Source organism: Heterocephalus glaber, unplaced genomic scaffold (assembly GCF_053883595.1).
Source record: "Heterocephalus glaber isolate CG9 unplaced genomic scaffold, H.glaber_assembly_v1.0 deba00001504, whole genome shotgun sequence".
Taxonomy (NCBI): domain Eukaryota; kingdom Metazoa; phylum Chordata; class Mammalia; order Rodentia; family Bathyergidae; genus Heterocephalus; species Heterocephalus glaber.
Window position 1 is genome coordinate 13,092,284 of NW_028258324.1, and position 23,126 is coordinate 13,115,409.

The window sequence follows — 23,126 nt, forward strand, 5'->3', positions numbered from 1 at the left end:
ATTTTGCTACTTTTTGCCTGATCATCTGTCAAGAGCCAACAGTACATCTGAGTGTAGAGCAAAACATTCTAAAAATCATATTCCATTTTGGGGAGTTAGCTTTTACATATTCTTCACATTTTCTTCCCTCCTAACTTTAAAGTTTCTGTTAATAGAAGCAGCTATGATTACCTTGTTATTCTTTTTTTGTGGGGAGGTACTGGGTATCAACTCTGGACCTTGCGTTTGCGAGGCAGGCGACCTTGTTATTCTTTTTTTTTTGGTACCAGGGATACTTTTTATATAAAGTGCTGCCTATCAAATTCCTTGTTATACCTATTATTTTAATGCCCTGCACAGCACCATGAGTTGGGAAAGATCATATGTGCTGAAAAAAATTTTGGGTTTGAGACAAGGTCTCACTGGCCTTGAACTCATTACGTAGCCCAGGCGGGCCTCAAACTCAGTGATCCTCCTGCTTTAGCCTTCCATGTGCTGGGATTATGAGTATGTGCCACTATACTTGGCTGTGCTACAATTTTTGAAGAAAAAGCTGATTCTTTACATTGCAGCAGAAATCATTCATATCATACTCATGTCCAATTTACCAATACTTAAGTATGATTTTAAGAAAAAGGCATATTTCAACAATTATAGCTGGTAACCTATTTAAACAAAAACGAGAAATCAACAAATGAAAAGCAGCTTCTAACCTGTTTCAGATCAAAAGAGAAAAACATTCATTCCCTCCAAAGATTTTACCTGTTACATTTCTACACAGTCTTACACCATTTAACTCTTGATACCTACATACAAGAATAACAAGGGCCGGGGATTTAGCTTAGTGGTTTCACCGCCTGCTGTGCAAATGCAAGGACCCGAATTTCATCCCCGGTACCAAAAAAAAGACCTATAAAGAAAAAAAAAGTATCCCAACCATATTATATAAACCTGTAATATGATTTTTGTGTTACTGGGGATTGAACTCAAGGCCTTGGCACTGAGCTATATACCCAGCATTTAAAAAAAAATTTGGGGGCCGGGGATTTAGATCAGTGGTTTCGCTGCCTGCTGCGCAAGTGCAAGGACCTGAGTTCAATCCCCGGTACCAAAAAATAAAAAAAAAATATTTTTTTTGAGACAAGGTCTTGTTAAGTTGCCAAGTTGCCTAGGCTGGACCCATACTTGTGATCCTCCTACCTCAGCCTCTCAAAGTGCTGGGACTATAGGAATGCACCACCATGTCCAGTTAAATTTTACTGATTTAACAGGGCTTTGGAAATTTTTCCTTGGGAATGTTTGAGCACTTATAGAAACTACATGTTATTGAGTAATAATTTTTGAAAGAAACATTTTGAATATTTAGTGTATAACTCCACCCCATCCCAGTAATTCCACTTGCAGCCTGCCCTATGATGTCATTTGGTTTTTCTGTATTTTTTTTTCCATTTCTTGTCCATGTGCTTAAAAAGGCCTATAAGGTCCTCCATAATTTGGATCTTGTGTACTTATAGCTGCTTCGCTTGCCATTTTCTCCTTCTTTGGGCCTTGAACAGTCCAGGTCTGTTTTGCCTTGGAATTTGTGATCATATTCTCCCTCTAGGATGGCTCCATTAATATTAAGTGTGGCTACTAGGAACAGGAAGATGCCAGTAAATTTCTCAGACCAGAGAAATCAGTGGTTGGCATGGTGTTCATTTTTTCAATATTATTTCTGCATGCATTTTGCTATTTATAGATAATTATGAAATAAAGATTATATAAAGCTTTAAACATTTTTCCTTTTGATAAATTTCTATTGTATCCAATTGAAAATTTTAATTTCTTGAGAACTTGTTTAGAGAAGTATCTCTGATTTTTTTGTTGCAAAGTGCATACCTTTAAATATATAACTCAGTGAATTTTTATATTTGTAGACATTCACTTATCACCCAGGTCAAGGTATACAATGTTTCCAGTGCTTGAGAAGGTTCTCTCCTTCTTATAATAAAGATGCCCTGCCCTCTCCCTAAAGTTAATCTTTTTCCTGACCTCTGTCATCTTGTCATTTTTGCTTCTTCTTGAACTTAATATAAATAGAATTGTACAGTATAGTGGTACTACTTCGGTTCACTCACAAATTTAATTCTTTCCATGATTCTGGTCACAAACTGAATTGGATGAGAACTGAATCAAATTCATTGTTTAGGTTCAGCGTTGACCTTATTGGGGAAATAAGTTTGCTTTGCAACCAGAATCAGTTTCGTTTGCAGCGAGAATCATGAAAAGAACTGAGGTACCACTGTATTTTTCTGGGTGGTTATTTTTACTCCATGGTTCATCCATGATGTTGCGTGGAGCAGTAGTTCTTTTTCTTTGATGGGAGCATTCCATTGGATGAATATAAGAAATTTTTTTTTTTTACCACTGATAGACATTTTAGTGTTTAGTTATTATGAATAATGCTGCTTTGAAAGTTCATGTCTTTATACCTGGAAGTAGAGATGTGCATGTCCACATCTAGCGGTTTTTTAACCTACTTGAACCAGTGCATTGCAACTGGTACGTAGTAGTTTTCTGGTAATTTTTCAAAACCATAAAACTAGTGACTCCATTTTTCTTTTTAAAAATTATTATCATTATTATTATTATTATTATTAGGCTTAACCCCTCTATGTGATGGAGTATATCACACAATAGATGCCTGTGAGAGGTTGTGGTCTTACATTAGCGAAACCATTTTTGTTTTGATTTTTGTCTTCCAACTTGATTTGATTTGGTAATAAATTTTATGTAGACATAGTTTTCTTTCATAATTCTGAAGGCATTGCTCTGTCTTGTGCTAGCTTGCCATCCATTTGAGAATTCTGAAGACATATTCTGATTTTTTTTTTTTACTCCACCCCCTACTGATAGCCTGATTCTGATTGTTAAAATGTTTTTTGTCTTTCTGGGATTTCATGTATGTTGTATTCTGAAATTTCATGGGGACATCACTTGGAAAACGTTTGTTTGTTTGTTTGTTTAAGTAGTGGAAATTGAACCACTGAGCCATGTTCCTAGCCTTTTTCATTTTGAGACAGGATCTTGCTAAATTGCCCAGGCTGGCCTGTACTTGTGATCCTTCTGCCTCTGTCTAGCAGCTGAGATTACAGGTGTGAGCCACTATGCCTGGCAAGTATAGATCTATTTTTAATGTGTTTTCCTGGGTGTGTATGGTATCTTAATCTGTAAAATAGTTACTGTTCATTAGTTCTGGGAAATTTTACTTATTTATTTCATTGATGGTTGTATTAGTCTGTTAGGGCTGTTGTAAAAATACCATAGACCTTGGCTTATTAACAACAGAAATCCGTTTTCTTACAGGTTTGGAGTCTAGAAGTCCACAATCAAAGTGCCATCAGGGTTCATTTGAAGCCTTTTCCTGGTTTTTCTGTGGAGAGATAGATCTATCTCTATTTTTGTTTTTAGAGCCTCACCCATATGACTTCACTTTATCTTAGTTACCTCTTTAAAGGCCTTGTCTCCAAATGTCATATTATTTTAGTATATGTGCTGCTGAAGTGAGCACTCCAAATGTCATATTATGGGTTAGGGTATCATTGGGAATTTGAGAAAGGAAAGAGGACAATTCAGTCTATGACAATGTTTTGTTTTTTCTTTTTTAACTCTTCTGTCATTTATTTGGCTCTCCCATTAGGTTACTAATTTTTTCATCTAGTCTTTTTGCTCTATTTTATTTGAAAGATTTTATTTCCTTATCTTTCTGTTGAATTTTTAAATTTCCAAGGTCTTTTTTTTTTTCTAAATTCCTTTTTATATAACATTCTGTACTTTTCCATGGATGGAAAATTCCCAACTTTGGAGGCCATAAATGACTTACCAGAAAACAAAAACAGAAACAAAAACTTTTTCCTTACAGACTTTTTTTGGGGTGGGAGGTTCTGGGAAATTTTCTTTTCTTTTCTTTTTTTTGGTACCGGGGATCGAACTCAGGTCCTTGCGCTTGTGCAGCAGGTGGCGAAACCACCGAGCTAAATCCCCGGCCCTCTGGGAAATTTTCTTTAGAGGACAGGATCTTGCTGTGTAGTTCAGGGTGGCCTTGAACTCATTATAAGCCCAGGCTAGCCTTGAACTTGTGGTCATCCTGCCTCAGCCTCCCTAGTGCTAGAACTACAGGTGTGGGCCACCACTCCGGGCTTCCAGAGTGTTTCTCCTAAATTGTTTTTTCTTTATTTACTTTGGTCTCTAACGTTTATGTCTGAGGTATATTATGTTTTGAATAAGCCGTGGGATAAAGAGCCTAAATTAATTGTAATTCCTTGTCTTTTAAAGAAAATATATTGAATTTGAACTTTATGGTATGGAGGTTCAAAGGGTTTTGGAGAAAACCCCGATGTGAAGGAAGTATTTCCTTTTGGGTCCTGTTTATGAGGGAAAATTTCAATTTGTTTTGAGGGGTTAAGTTTGCTACCAGGTGTGTGGTTTATTTTTGTTTAAATATTTATTTATTTATTTTTTTGTTTAAATATTTATAATGAAGTAGATTTTTTATTTTCCCCCTGTGTTTGGTAGAGTACACAGGCCTTTAATGCATCTGGTTCAGAGATTTTCAAATTTTGTTTTATTTATTTTTTTTATTTTAATTTTTTTTGGTACTGGGGATCGAACTCGGGACCTTGCTCTTGAGAGGCAGGCGCTGGAACCACTTAGCTAAATCCCTGGCCCAAGATTTTTTATTTTAAAGCCAGGTATGGTGGTGCATGCTTGTAATCCTAGCACTTAGGAGGCTGAGGCAGGAAGATCACTGCGAGTTTGGGTCCAGCCTGAACTACATAGTGAGACCCTATCTCTTAGAATTTTCTCTCTAAGTTGCCCAGCTGACCTCAGCACCTGGAGCTATAGGTGTATACTACTATGTCTGGCTAGTTCACAGACTCTAAAACCCTTTTCAGAGAATAAACCAATAGCTGCTGGTGAGAATAGGATAGATAACCAGCAGGTAGAGTTGAGAAATTTTTTAAGGATTTAACTGCTTCTCAGACTGTTTTCATCTAGTCTTCCAAATTTAACTCCTTGAGCACCATCTGGTGCCAGTTTCTGAATCTTTTGAGATTTTCTGGTATAAATTGGTGTTTTCAACTCTTGGCTAGGGTTTCATTTTTTCTGAAATTGACTAAATGAGTTAGTTCTGCCAGTTGTCCTCTTAATTTTCAGCTTCTGAAACTTTGTTGCTATTGTTTACTTTTCTGTATATTTTTGTTCTTTAGTTTTCTCTTTTTCCTTCCTCCTTTCAAAATCTTGAAGGGATATTGAATTTTATAAAATGCTTTTTTCTCCTGTGTCTATTGATAGGATCATAAGGTTTTTTCGTTTTTGTTTTTCCCCTTGCAGTGTTATTGAGAGTTTGAATCTAGGCCTTGAGCATGCTAGGCAACTGCGGTACTGCTGAGCACTGAGCTACACCCCCTAGTCCTTAATCATGTGGTTTTTATTCTTCTGTTTTTTTGTGGTGTATTAAGTTTATCATTTTGCATAAGCTGAACCATCCTTGTATTTCTGGGATAAATCCCACTTGAACATAGTGTATCATCCTTTTGATGTGCTTTTGTATTGAATTTGCTATTTTGTTGAGAATTTTTGTGTTTGTATTTATCTAGGGTATTGGTCCTAGTTACCTTTTTTGGTTGTGATCTTGTCTGGTTTTGGCATAGGGTAATGTTGGCTCATAGAATGAATTTGGAAAGTTTGCATTAAATTAGTTCTTTAGAAGTTTGGTAAAATTCTGCAGTGAGGGCAACCAGCTGAGGGCTTTTCTTTGTTAGGACTTTATTACTGATTCATCCTCATTACAGTACTTGTTACTGATCTGTTTATTTTTTCTGTGTCCTCATGGCTCAACTTTAGTAGTTTATATAGTGTATAGTAGTTTTTTTTTTTGTACCAGGCACTGAACTCGGGTCCTTGTGCTTGTGCAGCAGGCGGCAAAACCACTGAGCTAAATCCCCGGCCCCTGTTACAGTTCTTAAGATCTTTTGTATTTCTGTGATCAGCTGTAATATTTTTTACTAATGATTTGCTTGTATCTTTTTAGTATTTTATTGGTTAGTCTAAAGGTTATCAATTTTATCTTTTCAAAAATTTGCTCTTGATTTCATTGATCTTGCTGTATTTTTTTTTTGTATTTCTGCTCAGATCTTTGTTTTTTCTTCTAGTTTTAGGTTTGGGTCTTGTTTTTAAGTTGCATCATTAGGTTATTTTAAATCATTCTAACTTTTAAAATATAAACACTGCTGTAAACTTCTCTCTCAGTACTGCCATAGGATTTGGTATGTTGTGTTTTCATTTTCATTTTTACATTTTTTTTTTTTTGGTACCAGGGATAGAACTCAGGACCTTATGCTTGCAAGGCAGGCCGCAGCACCACTGAGCTAAATCCCCTGCCCTTCATTTTCATTTTTATCAATAAATTTTTAAATTTCCCCATCAACTCAGTTTTTCAAGAGAATGTTGTTTGACATTTATATATTTGTATACTTTCTGAAATTATTGTTGTACTTTTCTAGTTTTATTCTTTTGTGGTTAGAGATGATATATGCTGTGATTTCAGTTTTTTAGCATGTGCAAACTCTTCTCCTTTCCCTTTTTATTCTGTCCAGACTATAAGCCTATCCATTGATACCTCCTACACCCAGAGTTGAGTCTTCCCTCTTCAGTAAACCCATCATCCACACTCAGAACTATGCAAAACCAATCAGCAGACTTATCCAGTATCATACACCCATGATCCAGTCACTCCCCAAAACCCCACCTATAAGAATAAGAGGCCTCAGGGGACATATACATAAAAGCCACAAGACCTTTGTTTAGTTTTTATTTTTTAGACAAGGTCTGCTGAATCACTAAATCCCCTACCTGGGTTTGAACTTGTGTCCTCCTACCTTGGCCTCCTAGTGTGCTAAGATTACAGGTGTGTACCACCACACCTAGCTCCATCTGTGTCTTTTAAATTAGGGAATTGAATCCATTCACAATGGTCATTATTAAGTTATTAATGATAAGTGGTACATTTCCTGATACTGTCTCCTTCCCCTTCCTAGTTGTTTTATATATCCTTTATTCCTTTTGTTTAAAAGCAAAACATTTATTGGTACATTTTTAGATATACATAACATTCATCATAGGGAATTTGTACCTGTACATGTATATCCTTTATTCCTTTCTTCTTAACCTTTGTGGTTTGCTGGTTTTCTGTATTGAAAGTGTTTGGATTCTCTTCTCTTTTGTCTGTCTGCTCTACTGTTGAGTTTCATACTCATCCGTGTTTTTATTTTATTTTATTTTTCATTTTTTTTTGGTACCAGGGATCGAACTCGGGTCCTTGTGCTTGCGCAGCAGGCGGCGAAACCACTGAGCTAAATCCCCGGCCCCCATCATCTGTGTTTTTCTCATGGTAGTTTTCATCTTTTTGCTTCTACTGTAGAAGCATTGTAGTATACTGTATTAAGCCTTTCATGTAGGTCCATTTTAGTGGCAATGAATTCCTTCAGTTTTGCCTTTTCTGTGCTTTTCCCCTTCTCTTCTGAAAAACTGTAATGTGAATGTTTGCTCATTTAGTGGTGTTCCATGGATGGAGGAATGTTCAACATGGCCTGGTCATGTTCTTGGCAATGTAGCAGTGTGGTAGCTTGGCAGCTCCCTAGCCTGCCAGGGATGCAGAGTTCTCTGGTAGTAAATGTTTCAGGTGTTTGTGGCATGAGTAGAGACTATCTCAGGCCTCCTACTTATTACCCTTTCTCCACCTAGCAAAGTCTCTTGCGTCGGGCTGTTCTTTAGAGATGAAAGGGTAGATGCTGTGGCTTAGTTTCTCTCTCTCTCTCTCTCTCTCTCTCTCTCGTTTTTGAGGACAGGGCCTTGCTCTGTAATTCAGGCTGGGTTTGAACTCACTATGTAGCCCAGGCTGGCCTTGAACTCTGCGATCCTCCTTAGCCTCCAGAGTGCTGGGATTACAGCCATGCATTGCCACACCTGGCTTAGTTCCCATCTTTATAAGACCAACATATATTTTCATGCTTTGCAATGCCTTTGCCACATTCCTACTGTACTCTGACACTCCACCTCAAACATTTTGGTTGTTTTTTCCCCTTTTTTTTGTGGCACCAGTGATCAAACTCAGGACCTTACGTGCTTGCAAGGCAGGCACTGTGCCACTGAGCTAAATCCCTGGCCCTTAGTTGTTTTTTTCTTCTTTTGTGTTTTTAAATTTTTTTTTGGTACCTGGGATCAAACGCAGGACCTTGCGCTTGCGAGGCAGGCGACGGCACCACTGAACTAAATCCCCAGCCCCTTAGTTGTTTATTCTTGTTTAGGTTCTGTTTGTGGAGGAAAGTCCCAAGCTCAATCTAGTCAGCCATTTTGCTTAAATCACTCTGATGCAAAATGTTAAAGAGCAGAAAAAGCATAGTGTTGATGAATTAAATCACAACACAATACTATATATATTATGTTCTTTGGTTTTTTTTCAGTGCAGAATCTGAACAGTTCATATACTTTTTTTTTTTTTTTGTACTGGGAATTGAACTCAGGACCTTGCACTTGCAAGGCAGTTGCGGCACCACTGAGCTAAATCCCCAGCCCAACAATTCATGTACTTTCAAGAATGGGGAAAAGGGCAGTTTTAGGTCCCAAAGAACAGGACCACATCACAGCTTAAATGAGCCATTTTCATCAGCCCTCTTTGTAGTTTACAAATCATAACTGGAGGAACAAAAATTTGCTCTGGTTAAGATGTTCCAGGCAATAATGTACCTATATACAAATGTTGTATTGTACAGTATATGCACACATATATATGTATATGTGTGAAGTTTTCTTCTGATATCAGTCAGAAATGAGGGAAAATTAATGTGGGCCATGTGTTGCAGCAGGAGAAACAGGAAGTACATTTTTATAGGAGATAAAAGGTTTAACTTTCTAAGTCCTAACTTTAGAATGCTCACTTATATTTAGTCTTAATTGCATGAGAAGTCTTACTACAGTTTTCTTGTATAATTATTTTTCTTTCTTCAAGATTATATCTTTATTTGCCACTATTTTAATATTCCAGACTCGTTGGTATGAATATGGAAACTCTTGCAGTTATTTTTAAACTATCATGTACTACACTTTGCTAACTGACTGTTTTTATGATCAATCCTTCCATGCCAGTAGATATAGATCTAAAGGCTCTGGAGTCAGACAAATTAGGTTCCAGTATATGGTCCATCACTTACTGTTTGTTTGGGCTTAGGCCTACATAAGCCTTATTTATTTTTTCATCTCTATTATGGGGATAATACAAAGGATCATTATAAGGCTTAAATGAGAATTTATAAATGAATGTGCTAAGCAGTTTGAAGTATATTTAGAGTTTGCCCCCCCCATCAATTTCTAAATGTAAAATAACTGGATTAAAAGATGTTTAAAATGTATATGATTTGTCAGTTTATATCTTTATCACAGATGTTTATTAACTCAGTATTGTCTATCATTCTAGTAGGAAAAAACACTGATAGAATTAACACAAGCATGATATGCGATATTTTAGCATCCCTCTAAATAACTAGAACCATAAGAAAAAAGGAGTGAAATATTTGAACAATATAACAAATGAACCTAATTGATATGCATAGACTATTATACCCAGCATCTATAGAATACAGATTGTTTTCAAGTGTATATGGAAATCTTTCCCAAATTGATGCATACTAGATGATAGAAAAAAGTTGAAATAATTCTAAAGTGTGTACTCTGGACATACTGGAATTAAGCCAGAATCAATTATAAACAATGACAAAAAAATCTAGATAATTGTCAGCTGTTTGAAAATTAATACACTTCTTAGTTACTCAGGGATTAGGGGAAAAATTAAACTATTTTGAACTGAATGATGAAAATATGGCACGGTAAAACTGCTTAGAGTGTGTAGCCTTAAAATGCATGTATTAGACTAAAGATGTAAAATAATTGAAAGTACTGCTGAATAAAGATAGCCGAGTGAAAGATGCATTTACTGTTACTTAGTTTAATAGCCAGTGAAGGTGATAGTAAAAGATACTTTTTCTTTTTTTTTTTTTTTTTTTTTTTTCGGAACATGGGATTGAACTCAGGACTTTGTGCTTGCAAGGTAGGCGCAGTGCCACTGAGCTAAATCCCCAGCCCAAAGACATTTTTTTTTTGGTACTGGGGATCAAACTCAGCTCCTCGCCCTTGCGCAGCAGGCGGCAAAACCACTGAGCTAACCATCCCTGCCAAGACATTTTTAAAAGATGTGAATTGCATAGGTAAAAAGAATGGAAGAGGTAATTGCAGTAAAATTTAGAAGCTGAGAAGTAAGTGAACTAGTGGTAAATTTAGTAGATTTTAAAATGTTTGGTCCTAGGCTGGGCATGGTGATGCATGCCTGTAATCCTAGCCTGAAGGAGTCTGAGGCAGGAAGATGGCAAGTTTAAAGCCTTAATGGGCTACTTAGCGAGTTTGAGACCAGCCTGAAACATGGTAAAACTGTCTCAAAGAAAAAAAGTTCAGTTGAAAACTGGCACCAGCAAAGGTAGACAAGAATTCTCGGGCTCAGGAATGGGTAATATCAGGTATTTTGGGCAAGGAGGAAGTGAATGGTACTAAAAATAGGAAGATTTCTTGAAAAGTTGAAGTGTCTCACTGGGAAAGGTTTCTGGGTAAACACTGCACAATACGTTGTACAACGTATTCTCTGAATTTTTACATTATAGCCCTGGCTAAGGGATGCGTTAGTTTTACCTGTCATCTTTAGCTTTTTACTGTGAAAGCAATTACTTTTGCAATTAGAAAAATAGCTGGGCATGGTGGCATACACCTAATTCCAGCCCTTGGGCCGAGGTGGAGGGTTGCTGTGAGTTTAAGGGCTGCATAATGAGTCCAAGGCCAGCCTAAAGTATATAGAAAGAGCTTTTACTGTTAAAAAACAAGCAAAAAGTAACTCAAAAGCTAAACTGTAAAAACAACTCAAATATCCATCAGCTTGTAAATGACTCAATGAAATAAATATTCACACAGTTAAATATTATTCAATAAAAAAGGTGTGAAAGGTTGGGCATGGTGGCACTCGTCCATAATCCCTGCACTTCTGAGACTGAGGCAGGAGAACCACAAATTTGAGTCCAGAATGAGCTATATGGTGAGTTCAAGGTCACCCTTCAAGTAAGACCCTGTCTCAAAAAAAAGAGTGAAATACTGATATACATTACAACCTGGCTGAACCTTGAAAATATTATGCCATGAAAGAATCCAGTCACAGAAGACCACAGTGTTATATGATATATTATGAGTAAACCTTGAAAACATAGGTATGTAAAAAGATCACATAGTATATGATTCTCATTGTCTGAAATGTCTAGAAAATGTAAATCTGTAAAGAGTAAATTAGTAACTACCTAGGGCAGGGAGTTGGTGCGGTTAAAGGGAAATGGCATTTGGCTCCTTAAGAGTATGTAGGGTTTTAAAATTGTGATGGTTGTACAGCTTTCTGAATATACTAAAAATTGGGTGAGTTTTATGGTATGTGAATTATACTTTAATAAACTATTAACCAAAATAGTAGCTTGACTCCATTCTATTAGTTTGTGTAGCTGACTGCTGCTTTCTTCCTCTTGCCCCTGCCTCTTTTCTCCTTCCCCCTCTGACCTCCCCCTCCTCCTTTGTTGTTGTGGTCATTGTCCTGAGGATTAAATACAGGGCCTTTGCACTGAGTTACATTCCAGCCCTTTTTTAATTTTTTGAGATAGGGTCTTGCTAAGTCATTAAGTTGCCCAGGCTGGGTTGAATTTGTATTCTCTCTGTTTTAGCCTCCCAGAGTGCTAAGATTAAAGGTGTGTGTCACCACGCCCATCTGTGACTGCTACCTTTCATGCCTTAGTAGAAAACTGAAAGTGTCCTGCAAAGAATAAAGTTTGTGTCAGAGAGAAGGTGGGCAGCAGACATAATTGAAGGCCAGCTCTCCAACAGAAGACACTTGAATTAAGTGATAATGCTCAATATTGGTATTCTTTTTGTTTTGTTTTGTTTTGGTTTTTGGTGCCGGGGATTGAACTCGGGTCCTTGTGCTTGTGCAGCAGGGAGTGAAACCACTGAGCTAAATCCCCAGCCTCAAATATTGGTATTCTTATTGAGACTTCTCCTGTTTGGCTCCCAGAATTCAGGTAATTAATGGGAATTAAGAGTATGCTTCTCTTACTAGCTCAGAAGGAGAACTAAGTTATTCACAACAGCTTTTAGATCTCTCTTTTAAATAAAAGGCTGTTAAGGATCACTAGACACGAGGAAAGCATTTCATTTAAGAATTCAAAGCAAGTAGAAAAAAAGAATTTTGAGCAATCAGAACAAGAGCCTTTCAAAGATTACAAGAGCAAAAGCAAAACATTGAATGAAAGGATGAAAGTTAAAATAGAGATCTTTCATAAATTATAAGATGGAAAATATATAGATGAGGAAAGATAAATTATCAGTCTAAGCTTCCAAATAAACGAAGTGCTAGTGAGAAAACAGAAAAGAGAATTATTGGTACGATATTCAAGAAAAATTCCCTAAATTGAGGATCATGATATTGTAGATTGAAGGCTCCCTTGAGTGCTCTGGAAAAATGAATGAAAATAAATATGCACTTATTTTGGGCAGGGGGGAAGAGCTTCACATTAAACCCAGGGTCTGACATATGCTATGCAAGTGCTCTGGTATTTACTATAAATTAGAGTCTAGTGGGCAGGGGGTTTAGCTCAGTGATGCTGCTGCCTGCCTTGCAAGCACAAGGTCCTGAGTTTGAACCCCGGTACCAATAAATAAATAAATAAATAAATAAATAAATAGAGAAAAAAAAAGAAAAGAAAGAGTCTAGTCAGGGACATGAAAATCAAACCACTTACAATCTAATACAAAGAGGTATTTAGCCAGATCTTATAGTTTGGATTGTGTCCTTTAAAAAGGTATGGTGAAGTCCTAATCATCAGCACTTAGAATGTGAGCTTATTTGGAAATAAGAGTCTTCACACAGGTAATCCGTGCCCTAATCTGGTATGACTGGTGTTATTTTTTTAATAGTGCTGAGGATTGAACCAGGGGCCTTCACACTCATACATTCCCAGCTCTTTAAATTTTGAGACAGACTCTTGCTAAGTTGCCCAGGTTGGTCTCAAACCTGTGATCTTACTTCAGCCTCCCAGAGTGAGGCAACCATATGCCACCTGGGAGTATAGTCATAATGCTGCCATGCCCAGCTGGTATTCTTTTTGAAATTTTTTTTTTTTTTTTTGGTACCGGGGATCAAACTCAGGACCTTGTGCTTGCAAGGCATGCAGAGGAACCACTGAGCTAAATCCCCGGCCCCTAGCTGGCATTCTTTTTAATAAAGGAGAAAATTTGAACACAGAAGATCAGGGAAAAGACTTCCTTCTACCAGAAGCTAGGAAGGAGTCTGGAACAGATCCTTCCCAAACATCATCTGAGGAAGTATGGCCTTGCAAGTACCTAAGTTTTGGATGCCTGGCCTCCAGAACTAAGAAATAAATTTTCTTTTCTTCCAATGATAGAGTAGCCCGGAAAACTAATACACTAGATAACTGGAAAAGGCAATTACGGAACATTGAAGTATCACAGAGAAAGTCCAGGTAATAGTAGGAAGTAATTACTAGTCCTAGGGCTGAAAGCACAAAAAAAGAGTTTGTTATTCTTAGAACTTGGAAGTTTGAAGAATGGTCCAGAGGGGCTAAAACTCAAACATCTGAGGGGCAATTGCTGATTGGTCCTGAAGGAAAGGTGTCCTAGGAGATGTGACGAGATTGGCTCTGGACAGTGCCAGGAAAATCACAAAGAAGAGTAGTTTTGAAGCTGAGGGAACAGAAGCTTTGAAGACAGCACACACAGAGAAATATATTGCTGAAATTTTGGAATATGTGGGGCAAAGAGGATCATGTAAACTTCTGGGGAGGTTATATTACAGAGATTCAATATGCTTACAAGATAGGGGACAGTTTGAACAGTGCCCTCAAAATCTTTATTATGAAAATGATTCTTAGGCTGAAATTCTTTACCAAACTATTAAATATACATAACTCTAGAATGAAGACAGTTTCCAAATATTTTTCTTATTCCCTTTTCTAGAAAGCTGTTGTGTGATTGCTACCAAAAGGAAGGAGTAAACTTGAATGAAAGAACAGAGAGAGACAAAGGTAATCCCTACTGTGTTAGTAAAGAGAATTCCCTGAATGTTAAGTTATTGCCAAAGAGAGTGTAGATGTGAGCAGATCAGAAGGTTCTGCTAAAGTTTCATGACAGTGAAATTAATAGAGTATCTGACAGGAAATTTCAGAATTTGTAGTTGAATTAGTGATGTATTTTATTTGCTTAGTTATTAAATACAGGTTTTAGAGCTTCATTCTGAAGTTCATTTTTGTATTTTCCCTTAGGTGATACTGTTCATTCCTATGATTTATTTATTTATTTTTGGTACTAAGGATCGAACTCAGGACCTTGCACTTGTGAGGCAGGTGGTGGCACCACTGAGCTAAATCCCCGGCCTTATTCCTATGATTTTTTTTTTTTTTTTTTTTTTTTTTTTTGGTACCTGGGATTGAACTCCAGACCTTGTGCTTGCAAGGCAGGCATGGTGCCACTGAGCTAAATCCCCAGAACCTATTCCTATGATTTTAAAAAACAGTGTGAAGTGGCTGATTCACAATTTTTTTTTCTCCAGGTAGGATCATCAGTTACCTTTTTCTGTGTAAAAACTACCCTATAACTGAGAGGTTTTGCATTGTTGGGGATGGAACGCAGGTCCTCCTGCCTGCCTGGCAAGTGCTTTACCATGAAACAACATCCCAGCCCCAACTGAGGGTTTAAAACAACAGTAGTCTTTTTGTTCATGGATCTGGAATTTCGTTAGGGCTTAGGTGAATGAAGATGGCTTTTCTTTTTTCCATGTGGTAATATTTGGTGAGCTGTTTCCTTGATATTGCCACTTGGATATCTCATGAGTGTCTTGAACTTAAGACAGTCAAAATTAACTCTTGATTTCCTCATTCTTAAACTGTTCTTGGATTCTCTCCCCTCATCCCATATTGTCCATTCCTCAGTCTCATTTCATTTTGTGGTATTTTCATCCACCCAGTTGTTAGAAGCCAAGGGTCATACTTTTTTTCACTCTTGTCCTCACATACTTCTAGTCCATCAGCAAGTCTTGTCTTTTCTATCTCCAAAAGCATCTTGAATTCTTTTACTCTTTGTTTACAACAACATACCCCTCAAGTCCAATCTACTTTATCACTTCACTTGGACTGATGGCTTAACTTATTTTTTCTTTTATTATGGTGAACAACATATAGCACAAAATTTACCATCTTAATCATTTTTAAATGTGTCAGTAAGTACATTCATAATGTTGGACAACCAGTGTCTAGAACTTTTTCATCTTGCAAAATGGGAACTCCATACCCACTTAGCAGTTCCTTATTCTTTTTCTCAGCTCCTGGCAATCACTAAGTATATAAGTGGAATCATATAGTGTTTGTCTTTGTGCCTGGCTTATTTTATTTAACTTTCTGTTCTTAATATTTATCCAGGCTGTATCTTATATAAAAACCTCCCTTTTTAAGGCTTAATATTCCATTGTATATATATGCTTCAGTCATTGGACACTTAGGGTGGTTCCACCTTTCAGCTTTTATGAAAAAATTTTGCTGTGGACATGGAAGTACAAATATCTGTTCAAGTCTCTGATTTCACTTGTAGATAAATACTCATAAGTGGAATTGCTAGAACATATGGTAGTTATATTTTTAATTTTCTTTTTTTTTTTTTGGTACCGGGGATCGAACTCAGGTCCTTGCGCTTGCAAGGCAGGCGGCGGAACCACTGAGCTAAATCCCCGGCCTTATATTTTTAATTTTCTAAGAAACCACTTTTCTGTTTTTTTGTAGCTACTGTACAATTCAGTGTTACTAATATTCACAAGAGTTCCATTTTTACCATATTCTCATCAGCACTTAATATTCTTTTGTTTTTTAATAGTAACCATAAAGTGGGTATGAAGAGATACTTCTTTGTGCTTTTGATTTTCATATCCTTAATGATTAGTTCTGATGAACATCATTTAATATGTTTGTTAGCTATTAATCCATTGAGGCCAATAATCCAGTGAAGGAGGAAGAATGGGTGGGAATATGGATAGGCTGAGTGGCCATGGGTTGATGATTGTAGTTGGGCAGTCATTTGTATACATTTAGACAAACATGTATTGAATTTTTTTGCCAAGTTTTAATCAGGTTATGTTTTTGTTGAGTCTTGTCTTTTTATTTCTGCCTTTATCTTTTAACACAGCATCTAGAGAAATGTTTTTAAGATATCTGTATTAGTTATGATGTACAAATAATTCTAATAAGCAACAGATCTTATCACCAGACAGGTTCTGAGGAAGTTCCCCAACAAGGAGATGAGGAACCTCAACTCACAGAGTTAAGTTCACTGAGCTGACTCCCATTATGGAAGAAGAATTTTCAAGATGCCTCGGTAGGAGGCACAGAAAAGATTTATTTAGCAGGAAAAAAACCCCAACATACTCAGAAGGCAGTGTGGGTGTTTGGAAAGTGAGATTCATTATGATCTTGAGCTGAGTATACTGTATTTATATGGCCTTAGGGTTGGAAATCTGGAATTCGTGAATCTATAGAAAGCTTGAAGGGTGTTGACCTATTTACAGGTTAAAGGTTCATTCTGCACCTGAAAGGGGTAGGTGCAAGGTTATTCACAAGGTGAAAGGGAATGGTCTGTTTGTAGGTGAAAAATTCTTACAGGAAAAAAAGCACAAGCTCTTTTTAAGACAAGAATTTAGGTATGAGTTTTGTGGAAGGGAAAAAGGTAACTTTACCTTTAGTGTCCTGAAGCTCCAGTTTTTCTTTTTTTTTTTTCCAGTACCTGGGATCGAACTTGGAACCTTGCGCTTGCCAAACAGGCGGGGCACCACTGAGTTACATCCCTGGCCCAAGCTGCAGTTTTTCTTAAAAGGACAATTTTAAAATTAGTTTTCCTTGTCTCCTTTCTACCAGTCTTTATTTCTTTTATCCTATCTCAGTGTTAGTGGCTGAACACAGTGGAAGTTTGTATTACTTTAAAATATCAGTCAGTGTGTGTTTTGGGGGGACCTTTGCTTCATGTAGTCACTTAGGAAACAGGCTCCTCTCTCTCCTTATGTCAGTGACATAATGAGCGTGTGGCTTTTGAACTTGGTTTGAAAGGGAAAATCAGTGTGGAGGAAAATTTTAGGGTCCAGGCTGGCGGTGGCACATACCACTTTCAACCCCATTCTTTTGGCCACAACTGAGTCATATGATCCAACCTAGCTGCAGGGGTGGTTGGGAAATTTACTGTAGGGTATTCTGATGAAGACTAAAACACAGATATTAGCACCAGCAATTTTTGTCACAGTGTATATTGAATTATAATTTACTTGTTTAAAACCTTTTAGTGATTTCTTATTACTCACAGAATAAAATCGGTCTATGTCTGTTGCTCAATCCTAACGTTGTACCACTTTCTCCCTAATGCTCTCCAACTACATTTGATTAGGTCATTTTTGATAATGTGTGAGGCTTTTTCCTTCTAGTGTGCTTTGCAGTTTCCTTTGCTTGGAGCACTGTACTTCACATTTTTACATGACTATCTTATTCAACCTTCCAGTGTCAGCGTAAATTCCATCTTTAGCTAAGATACCTGACTAAAGTAGCATTTCTATTCTCTGTCCTTTATGATTGCATTTTGTTTCTTTCTGTTAAGGCATTTATCACAATCTATAATTATTTGAAAAAAATTGTTTTCTTAAATGTGTCCTCTGCTAGAAAGAGTTGTCTGTCTTGCTCATTGTTGTATCCTGGCAGCACCCAACTAGTACAGTACTTAGCCTAGAGTAGTCATTCAGTATGTATGTTGTAGGAATGAGTGACTACTGTACAGAACACACTGATGTGGAGAGAGAATGTAGTATAACTGAAGGCTCATGTGGTAATTTACACGAATTGCTCAAGGGCTGGATTTTAGGGATGGCAGTTTCAGTGAAACAGAAAAGGATGGGTGAGGGACATTTCAAAGGTAAAACCAACAGAAATTGATGTGTGACTTAAGGTGAGGCTGGGTGGGTAAGAAGATGGTGATTTGTAATGAATAGATTGGTAAAGAGGATGGAACTGGAATTTGGAGATAATAAAGAGTTGGAACTGATGCATGTTGAGTTTGAGGTGGTAGCAAGATACTCAAGTAGAAATGTTGAGCTATGACTTGGAGGAGAGAACACAAATGAAATTGCAGATTTGAGAGTTAGCTAACCAAAGGTCTTATGATGAAGCCATAAAAAATGGATGAGCTATTAAGAGAAGGTGTATATTGAGAAGAGTATTATACTGATAAGTGATGTTCTGATGCAGCAAGGCATCTGTCTAACTGCCTAACAAGCAGATGGCTCAAGAGGAGGAAAAAGAGCTACAAATAGAAACCAGAAGTAGGTGAAAAGGAAAGAGGAGAACCCATTTAATATGGAATTAAGAACTGCAAAGCCTTTCAGGGAAGGACATTTAGCTTGACTGCTCTTGTGATATTCATGTAAAGGTTCTGAAATGTTAAAAACGTCCATTAATTAGTTTGAGGTCAGAGAGTACCTTGGGCTTTCTACTCTCTATGAGAAATACAGCTTAATGAGAATGAGTATGATTTATCTTTTGAGAGCTATATGCTGAACTATTTATGGATGAAAATTTTTTTAAGGAATGCACTGAAATATTTACAGACAAAAGGATTTTATTTTGGGCCGGGGATTTAGCTCAGTGGATCCGCCATCTGCCTTGCAAGTGCAAGGACCCGAGTTTGATCCCTGGTACCAAAAAAAAAAGGATTTTATTTCAAAATAATCCAGTGGGGAAGCAAGAGTGGATGGGACTATAGATAGGACAAGGGACCATGAATTAATGATTGCAGCTGGGTAATAGGTTTAGGGTGTTCTCCTTAATGAATATTTGAGATTTTACATAATAGAAATGATGAAAGGAAACTGGCTGTTCTGCTTTCTAGCTATGACCTCGGGCAAGTTTCTTGCACTTTGAAGACATCTTTGGTTCTGAAATGGTAATGATAGTGTTTCTTTCATGCAATTGCTTTGGAGATTATAACATTGTATTAAAATTACTTATGCTTATTCAGCAAACATTTTTTTTCCAGTAAACATTTCTGCAATACAGTGACAATACAGTTAAGCACCAATGTCAAGGAGTTTGCAGAGGAAGAAAAGGCTTTTGAGCTTGTAGCAACTTCTAAAAAGAGATATACAGTAGTCCCTCTCTTATTCATTGTTTTGTTATCCACTGCTTTGTGTTCCGTAGTATCAATAACCTGTGGTCAACAGGCATTGTGGTGGCTCAGTGGTACTTCTGATAAATCCTTAGGTGAGTAGTAGCCTACCACTATATCACAATGCCCATATCATTCACCTCATTTCATCTCATCATGGGTGTTACATCATCTCACACCACAAGAAGGGTGAGTACAGCCCAATTTTGAGATTACTTTTCTTATGGTATATTGTTATAATTGTTCTTTTTTATTATGAGTGCTAATCCCTTAGGGTGCGTAGCTTATAAATTGAACTTTATCACAAGTGTATTTGTATAAGAAAAGACATAGAGTTTGGTATCCATGATTTCTGGCACTCAGGAATCTTGAAATGCATTACCTGTGGACCTGAAGGGAGAGTGTCTATAGTATTCGTTTTATAATGTTACAGTATGAATTGCTAACTTGAAAGCTCCCATAGACAGTTGAGTATGGTAGTGAGTGTGGCGGCATATGCCTGTAACCCCAGCGCTCTGGGAGGCTGAGACAGGAGGATCAAAAGTTCATTCTCAGGCTGGGCAACTCAGTGAGACCCTGTCTCAAAATGAAAAATAAAAGATTGAGACTGTAGCTCAGTGGCAAAGCTCTGGGTTCAATTCCCAGTACAAAACAAACTAAACTAAGCAGAACATAGTGATAATATTTATTAAATTTATTTAGAAATTTTTAATGGAAACTTTCTGATCTGCAAGTGTACAAAATCATAGTAATGTTACCAGGTTTTGGGGTGCTAGACTCACCTTCTATGGGTGGTGTCTAGGTTGTTTCTGTCCTGAGCAAAGAATTGGTCAAGACAAGTGCAAATGGTAATAAGGTTTTACATTTATTAAAGGTAGGAAAAGAAACAGGCTCTGCAGAGCATGTTTGGGCCAGGTAAAAGTAGGAAGAGATATAGGCTCCATAGTAAAAAAAAAAAAAAATACAGTAGCCAAAAACTCAGTGTGGACTGGCCTTTTTGTATCTCATACTCCTCAGGCTGACGTCAGGCCTAAGCCCTACTATCAAAAGCCTGCACCAGTTCTGAGAAATCCACAGGCAGGTCTTTGGGAATTGTTCTGCACATCTGTGCTATGATTTTGTAATTAACAGGTCACGCCTGCTTCCCAACCAATCTTTGCTATGCCCTAATCTTTTTTTTTTTAATATTATTTTATTGGTACATTTTAGGTATACAATATAATAACATTCATCGCTGGAAATTTGCACATTAACATAATCTCTCTTGGTTCTTATTTTTCCCCCTTCCCTCGCCCTCCCTTCAACCTCTCCATCCCTCCCTATTTACAAAGACTTTGTTTCCATTTTTTCATCATTCTCATATTAATTCCATTCCCTTCTTTTCTTTCCCCTACCCCTCCGACTTCCCCTTCCCCTTTGCCCCTTTTCTTCTTCCTATTTCACATTATCTACTATACCTTTTAGTCCTTATTACACTTTCAGTTTCTCACTCTAGAGAAACTATTCGGTATTTACACGTGTGTCCTGTTTATTTCACTTAAGAGTAGGGCCTCAATATGTATCCATTTAGCGATAAATGTCTCTAGTTTCTCGTTCTTTATGGCTGAGTAGTACTCCTTTTTATAAAAAACCCCACATCTTCTTTATCCAGTTTCTAGTTGATGGGCACTTGGGCTGTTTCCAAGCTTTCGCTATTACAAACTGTGCCGCTGTAAACATGGGTGCATGTACATAGTTGTGGTATGATTCTTTTAATTCTTTTGGGACGATACCCAGCAGGGGAATAGCTGGGTCAAATGGGACCTCTAGTCCTAGTTCTTTGAGATAGTCCATACTGATTTCCACAGTGGTTGCACCAGTCTGCGCTCCCACCAACAATGGAGAAGGGTTCCTTTCTCCCCACACCCCTGCCAGCATTTGTTATTGGTTGATTTCTTGATAGCAGCCATTCTTTCTGGGGTGAGGTGGAATCTCAGTGTTGTTTTCATCTGCATCTCTTGAATGACTAGTGATGTTGAACATTTTTTCATATGTATACTTGCTGCTTTTACTTCTTTGTCTGAGAAATGTCTGTTCATTTCAGATGCCCATTTTTGAATTGGGTCTTTGAATTTGGGGGATCTAATTTTTTTTGAGTTCTTTATATATTCTAGATAGTAGTCCTTTGTCTGAGGTACAGCTGCTAAAAATTTTTTTCCCACATTGTAGGTTGTCTGTTAGCTCTGTTGGTGGTTTCTTTTGCAGTGCAGAAGCTTTTTATTTATTTATTTATTTATTTAGGTACCGGGGATCGAACTCAGGTCCTTGCATTTCAGAGGCAGGCAGCAGAACCACTGAGCTAAATCCTCAGCCTTTCTGTTTTCTAATAACATCTTCGATCTCATTTTCAGAGTGCTGTAGTTTTCAGTGTAGAGGTCTTTTGGTTCCTTTGTTAGATTGATTCCTAGATATTTCATTTTTTGGATGCTGTTGTAAAAGGAATTGTTTCTCTAACAGACTTACTAGAGTCTGTTGTGTGTAAAAAGGTTATTGCTTTTTGAGTGTTGACCTTTGTATCCAGCTACTCTACTGAATCTGTCAATTAAGTCTAGAAGTCTTTTGATGGAGTTTTTTGGGTCTTCTATGTGAAGTATCATATTGTCAGCAAATAATGACAGTTCTTGCTTTCCTGTCTTTATTCCTTTTCTTTCTTTCTTTTTTCTAAATGCTGCGGCTAATGTTTCCAGAACTATATTTAACAGGAGTGGTGATAGTGGGCATCCTTGTCTTGTTCCTGATTTTAGTGTGAAAGTTTTCAGTCTTTGACCATTTAGTATGATATTGGCTGTTGGTTTTTCATAGATAGCCTTAATCAGGTTGAGATAAAGACCTTCTATTCCAATTTTCTATTGGGTTTTTATCATGAATGGGTGTTGGATTTTGTCCAATGCTTTTTCTGCATCTATTGAGATGATCATATGGTTTTTGTCCTTGGTTCTGTTAATACAGTGTATTACATTTATTGATTTAAGAATGTTGAACCATCCTTGCATCCCTGGGTCAGGGTGTACGATCTTCTTGATGACCCTCTGTATTCTGTTTGCCAGTATCTTGTTGAGGATTTTTGCATCTATGTTCATTAGGGATATTGGCCTGTAGTTCTCTTTTTGGGGTGGGTCTTTCCCTGGTTTTGGAATCAAAGTAACACTTGCTTCCAGGAAAGAACTTGGAAGCCTTGCTTCCCTTTCAATTTCCTTGATGAGTTTAAAGAGTAATGGCGATACTTCTTTAAATGTCTTGTGGAATTCAGCAGTGAACCCATCAGGACCTGGGCTTTTTTCTTTGTTGGTAAACTTTTTATTACATTTTCAATTTCACTCATTGTAATTGGGGATTTTAGAATTTCTATATCTTCTTCATTTAACTTTGGCAGTTCATATGTATGTAGGAATCTGTCCATTTCTTCTGTGTTTTCCATTTTATTAGAGTACAGGTTCTTGAAGTAGATATTGATGATCCTCTGGATTTCTGCCGGGTCCGTTGTGACTTCACCCTTTTTGTTCTTAATGGCATGGATTTGAGCCTTTTCTTTCCTTTTTTTGATAAGGTTAGCTAAAGGCTTTTTGATTTTATCTATTCTTTCGAAAAACCAACTCTTTGATTCATTGCTTTTTTGTATCATTCTCTTAATCTCCATTGCATAGATTTCTGCTCTGATCTTTATAATTTTCTCTCTTGTATGAGCTTTGGATTTGTTATGCTCTTCTTTTTCTAGGAGCTTGAGGTTCTGGATT

General features: G+C 37.2%; 1 protein-coding gene across 15 annotated transcripts in view; it reads left to right on the top strand.

Moving 5' to 3' along the window:
• Nucleotides 1-23,126, top strand: part of Nck1 (NCK adaptor protein 1) — a 138,038-nt gene that overhangs the window by 49,017 nt on the left and 65,895 nt on the right. For 3 of the 15 annotated variants that reach the window (XM_021247396.2, XM_004834297.4, XM_004834298.4), the window contains exon 2: nucleotides 14,128-14,195. The exons of the other annotated variants lie outside the window; for them this stretch is intronic. The gene's annotated coding sequence lies outside the window, so the exon portion shown is untranslated. The remainder of the gene's footprint in view (nucleotides 1-14,127; nucleotides 14,196-23,126) is intronic. 15 annotated transcript variants of the gene reach the window in all.